At 40.7% G+C, this 6615-nt stretch overlaps 1 long non-coding RNA gene across 2 annotated transcripts in view; it reads right to left on the reverse strand.

The window, feature by feature from the left end:
- LOC309847098 overlaps positions 1-1190 on the reverse strand; it is a 285521-nt gene extending 284331 nt beyond the window's left edge. For both annotated transcript variants that reach the window (XR_014302304.1, XR_014302305.1), the window contains exon 1: positions 1112-1190. This is a non-coding gene — a long non-coding RNA (uncharacterized lncRNA). The remainder of the gene's footprint in view (positions 1-1111) is intronic.
- Positions 1191-6615: the final 5425 nt, after the last annotated feature.

Raw genomic sequence — 6615 nt, forward strand, 5'->3', positions numbered from 1 at the left:
CACCTAATTATGATATAGCTATATCATACAAGCATTAAAAATAATGGGGTATATCTATATACACTGATAAGAAAGATTCCTAAGATATGTTGCAAAAAAAACAAGGCAGAACACAGCATGAAGAATATGAGCTCATTTATGGAAACAAAAAAGACCTAGTTACAGATGTGCTAGGATTTCATCTACATATATATATATATATGTATATATATTTCTGATATATATTTCGTATATGTATATATATACACACGCATATATATATCTTCAAAGAATATTTTAAAAACTGTAAATACTGGTTAATTACAGAGGTAAAGCCTAGCTCAGGGGAATGGAAAGGAAGACTCATTATTTTATAGCTTTCTATATAGGTTTGAATTTCTCCCATCTGTATTTGTTACCATGTAAATATATATAGGCTCAATTGCTAATAGAAAAAAATATATATATGTATATAGTTTGTATGTGTGTATACATCCTTATATACACCTATATATATATACATATATATACAGTGTCTATGTATGTGTTATATACATATATATACATACATGCATATATATGTATGTGTGTCTGTGTCTGTGTGTATATATGGGTATATGGGATAGACCCCAAAAAGCTAATAGCAATTACCACTAACTATTGAAACTGTCCTTTTATCTTTTTATCTTTATTTCCCTATTGTTCTATGGTTAACATGCAGTAATTATGGAGTTAATATACTTTAATTGTTTCAAAAATAACATGGGAAAATGTGGTATAATAAGTTATAGGACATTATAGTACATTTAAATTTTATATGAATTTTTATTTTGTTTTAGTATATATTTAAATATGCACAGAAAAGTGACTATAAGGAAATATAAATAATGGAATTATCTGTTGATGGTTTTAATGCGTGATTTTAGTTTTCTTCTCCGCACTCTCCTTGTTAACTACCATTTTCCATATTCAATATTCAGTATTTCATAATCATAAAAACACATGGCTTTATAAATAAATATGAATAAATAAATAAATATACATATCTTAATATGTCTATTTAAAATAAATAAATATACATGTTATTATAAATAAATATGAATAAATAAATAAAATGAAAAAAGGAACTAACCTACATTGATTCAACAGGGTAGAGGAAACACCCAAGAAGAAATCTCTTGGCATTATTAGACAAGAGCGCATGTCACAACCTCCTTGGGCACAGCTGACATTAGGTAAAAGTGGGAGGGGACATACAGAAGCTAAAGGAGTTCCTGTGATGCACAGAGAGCTCTAGAATCTTGAAACAGGAAGAGATTTTCTGGGTTACTGGTGAGTTAAATCCTTTAGCTGAACTCTCATCTTGCAGGGGCCTCTGTTGCTCCAGCTACAGGGGAAGTGCTGTCCCGGTCCTTCACTCAAAATCCTTAAGGACAGGAAGTCAAAGTAGCTGGTGTTGTGCACTAATGGGACCAGACTGCTCCCCTGAGGTGGTCCAGTTCCCTGGATATATCTTCCCATCATTCACTTTTCTTTTCTTTTCTTTTTCAATTTATTTATTTTCAGAAAAACAGTATTCATTATTTTTTCACCACACCCAGTGCTCCATGCAATCCGTGCCCTCTATAATACCCACTACCTGGTACCCCAACCTCCCACCCCCCCCCCCGCCACTTCAAACCCCTCAGATTGTTTTTCAGAATCCATAGTCTCTCGTGATTCACCTCCCCTTCCAATTTACCCCAACTCCCTTCTCCTCTCTAACACTCCTTGTCCTCCATGATATTTGTTATGCTCCACAAATAAGTGAAACCATATGATAATTCACTCTCTCTGCTTGACTTATTTCACTCAGCATAATCTCTTCCAGTCCCATCCATGTTGCTACAAAAGTTGGGTATATATCCTTTCTGATGGAGGCATAATACTCCATAGTGTATATGGACCACATCTTCCTTATCCATTCGTCTGTTGAAGGGCATCTTAGTTCTTTCCATAGTTTGGCAACCGTGGCCATTGCTGCTATAAACATTGGGGTACAGATGGCCCTTCTTTTCACGACATCTGTATCCTTGGGGTAAATACCCAGGAGTGCAATGGCAGGGTCATAGGGAAGGTCTATTTTTAATTTCTTGAGGAATCTCCACACTGTTCTCCAAAGAGGCTGCACCAACTTGCATTCCCACCAACAGTGTAAGAGGGTTCCCCTTTCTCCACATCCTCTCCAACACATGTTGTTTCCTGTTTTGTTAATTTTGGCCATTCTAACTTGTGTAAGGTGATATCTCAATGTGGTTTTAATTTGAATCTCCCTGAGGGCTAATGATGATGAACATTTTTTCATGTGTCTGATAACCATTTGTATGTCTTGCTTGGAGAAGTGTCTGTTCATATCTTCTGCCCATTTTTTGATATGTTTGCCTGTTTCGTGTGTGTTGAGTTTGAGGAGTTCCTTATAGATCTTGGATATCAACCTTTTGTCTGTACTGTCATTTGCAAATATCTTCTCCCATTCATGGGTTGCCTCTTTGTTTTTTTCACTGTTTCCTTTGCTGTGCAGAAGCTTTTGATTTTGATGAAGTCCCAAAAGTTTATTTTCACTTTTGTTTCCTTTGCCTTTGGAGACATATCTTGAAAGAAGATGCTGTGGCTGATATCGTAGATATTACTGCCTATGTTCTCCTCTAGGATTCTGATGGATTCCTGTCTCACGTTGAGGTCTTTTATCCATTTTGAGTTTATCTTTGTGAACGGTGTAAGAGAATGGTCGAGTTTCATTCTTCTACATATAGTTGTCCAGTTTTCCCAGCACCATTTATTGAAGAGACTGTCTTTTTTCCACTGTATATATTTTCCTGTTTTGTTGAAGATTAATTAACCATAGAGTTGAGGGTCCATATCTGGGCTCTCTACTCTGTTCCACTGGTCTATGTGTCTGTTTTTATGCCAGTACCATGCTGTCTTGGTGATCACAGCTTTGTAATAAAGCTTGAAATCAGGTAATGTGATGCCCCCAGCTTTATTTTTGTTTTTCAACCAGGCAAAGACCCTACCAAAAAGGAGAATTTTAGACCATTATCACTGATGAATATGGATGCTAAGATTCTCAACAAGATCCTAGCCAACAGGATCCAACAGCACATTAAAAAGATTATCCACCATGATCAGGTGGGATTCATCCCTGGGCTACAAGGATGGTTCAACATTTGCAAATCAATCAACGTGATTCAAGAAATTAATATGAGAAGAGAGAAGAACCACATGGTCCTCTCAATTGATGCAGAAAAGGCATTTGACAAAATCCAGCATCCGTTCCTGATTAAAACGCTTCAAAGTATAGGGATAGAGGGATCATTCCTGAACCTCATCAAATCTATCTATGAAAGACCCACAGCAAATATCATCATTCATTTTTCTAATAATATACGGGAAGTATTGGATGATGAACTTAGTCCGTACCTTCACCTTCAAATTCTGGCTCCTCTATTTCCCCTCCATAGTACTTGCCTCTACTCAGGTGTGGGACAGTGTAGGAAGTTTCTCTGGGATAGCCTTCTCCCACAACCTAGGACCCTAGGGCAATGGGGATCCAAGTGTCTTCTACAGTGGACCGCAGTGCCCATTGGAGCATCTGACACAGCCATCATGTCCATGACACCCTGGCTATGCAGGAAGCTCTTCAACTTCCTCTGAGTTCCAGCTCAGTTCAGGTGGGATTGGGACACTCCCCTGTGACCAACCTCACACATTACTCACTCCTGCACAGGTAGGTGTAAGGGAGTTTGCCACCACAGTGTTTCCATGGGCTTTGGCACGCAAGGACATTCCATTAAGCCCAAAGGGCAAACCTTTCCCTTGAGAAATAAGGTAACCGATTTTGAAGGGAACCTATCTGTGTGTGCATGAAACAGTTAAATTGCAAAACCCCAAGGGCCAAGTAGGTAATTTTCACTCCCAGCCTCTACAGCCCAGGGAGACATTCACAAGTGGGAGATAGGAAGCAACCATTAAAAGAAGAGCCTCTGGGTTGTGATGGGAAAATACCAAGTAGTCCTCAAACCGGAAGTTGGTTTCCCTCCAGTAAAGTCAGGGGTATTTGTAACATCCCTCCAATCCCCAAAGTGCAAGAAGTGAGGACCAAAAAATTTGCCTACTGGGAGAATGGCAGGGTTCGTGCTCACCTCCTCAATATAATTAGTTCACACCAATCTGTTTGGTGGCACACAGAAATAGTTCACGGTGGTTATCAGTCCTCAGTGCACATCAGAATCACTGGGGATGAATTTCAAAATTATAGATCAGCAAACCCCAAATATTTTAACTTAACTGGTTTGCAACTAGGGATGGGAATTGGTGTTTTTTAGATGATCCCCACAAGTGACTCTAATGAGCAGCTGGAACACAGACCACTGTGCTAGCACAACAGAAGGCTGATGGGTGACTGTGAACATAGAAGGATAGCTTGAGCAACTTTGCATGGCAAGGATAATTCCCAAGTTTGGACCCTCTCATCTTTTTCACTCCGTTGCTCTCTCCTCTATGCATCCTGTATGAACCTCTCTGTCAGCATTGGTTATTATAATTTTCAGCATATCTGTAACGGCAATTGGACATTTGTTTGTGGCCCCAATAAACGGAGCCCTTTGAGACTTTAGGGTCTCATTTCTCCCTAAGAACCTAAATCAATGCACAGCCTGGAGATACCACACCAGTCATAAGAGCAGGCTAGCCCCTAACTTTTGCAGAGAGCAGGTCAGGAAATCAAATGGAGGCCCAAATGGCAGAAGCCTCACCTGTTGAAAAGTTGTAAGTTAAGTCAGCCTCCTATTAAGCAAAATATGTTCTTCCTCCTACCTTGAAAAATACAGTCTCAACAATCTGGAAGGCCAGGTTCAAGTGCAGACTTCTAGGAGTCCTCAAGGATCTGCACTAGAACTGGGAGACCCAGGGAAAATAAACTCTTGCCCCAGCCCTCAGCCTGACTCCTTCCCCATATCAGTTCTTACGTGCAGTGTGAGAGCCCTCTCACAAGCACAAGTGGTTGCCCAGACACCATCCATAGCCTCCCCAAACAATCATCCTTTGACCACCCTTCAACCCTAGGGGTACACCTCTTGATGCAGTAAGCCCAAGGGAGAACAGACCCGAGAAAGAGGCCCACACAGGATCTAGAAGCAGGCTCAGAGTTATTTGGGCAGAAAATTCAGGGTTCAGAGAACCCATGGGGAACTGGAAGAGGGCCAGAGTGAAGCCCTCCAAAGCTTGGAACTCTGGACAAGAGCCCTCCTTGTGCAAATCCAAGGGCAGTTCTGCTGAAGATGCATTTCAAGTATCATCACCTCCTCTGGGAAGTTTACCCAGATTCTCCAAGCTAAGGGCTATCCCTCTCTATTCTCGAAGTACCTTTTAGGGGTATCTAACTCAGTATTTAGCCCAGTGTATTACAATTATCTGTTCCTAGGTCTCAAGAAGTGAACAGGGACCATACCTTAATCATCGTGGTGGAGCCCAGGCATCCATTGCAGAGCATGGCATAGGGTAAGACCTTAGCCAATGGCCAAGGAGTTGTGAATTCATGAAACAGATGATGATGGAAGGAGAGGATACTCACCAGACCCAGACACTAACTCCCTTTACCTCTCCAGCCTAAGAATTTTACAGGAGACCTTTTGAAAGTAATGTAGCAATTAACATTCTCAATTGAAGTCGACTCTGGTCCCACCTATATACAATTTGTGATTTACTACAAACACATTCTCCAAGGAGAAATGGAACTGCCTCATTTCATATTGTAATTTTAGGTCACAAATGACACTTTTGCTGTCTGAATAAAGTGACCTTCTAGAAAATAAAATGACACTCTGATGTCTTGCTGAGGAGTACGACCTGGGGTCATCTCTGAACAAGCTACACAGACACCACCTCTGGTCAAAAGGACTTGAACTGAACTACTTCTGAATAAGTGAGAAGGGCTCTTTCTCTTACTCACATTCCTTATTCCCCAGGACATTCCAAAACCGTGTTGATAGAACCCCCTAGGAGAAAGCTTTCCCCTCCAGTAGTGAATGCCTCCACTAAATCTCTAGATGACAGAAGCAATTTGAAGATGAGATTAGAGTTAGTCTCCTATGGTAGTGTGCCTCCTGATTCATGTAGCAGTGGCTGAACCCTTGGTCTGCTGGATTTTTTTTTTTCATCCTCTGACGATTCACTCAGGGATGTTCTGATGTTGTGCAACAGGCAGATTGTAATCGCCTGCACCCAGGGAGCGGCAGAGGAGTGAGCACAGTGAGTCACAGACCACAACAAAGCCCTTCCTGGCATGTCAGGCTCACTTGGCAACCCCAGAGGATGTAAAATTGACAGCAAGACAAGGAGCATCTTTGTTATTTGTCAACAAATTGCAGTGGCCATTGCAGAGTCTTGGCAACCTGACATGGGGAAGCCTGGAGGGAAGGAATGGGGGAACAAGTAAATAAGATGATGGAAAACCCCATTCAGATGACCGATTCTGAGACAAGTGTGTCAAGAAGGATTTTTTTTTTGACCCCAATGACCTATTTATTACGTTCAGAGAAATAGGAAGTAGTCGTTTAGTGGTAGTGGGACCCTCAACTAGATATGAATAATCAACTG

Source organism: Mustela nivalis, assembly GCF_964662115.1.
Source record: "Mustela nivalis genome assembly, chromosome: 13".
Classification (NCBI taxonomy): domain Eukaryota; kingdom Metazoa; phylum Chordata; class Mammalia; order Carnivora; family Mustelidae; genus Mustela; species Mustela nivalis.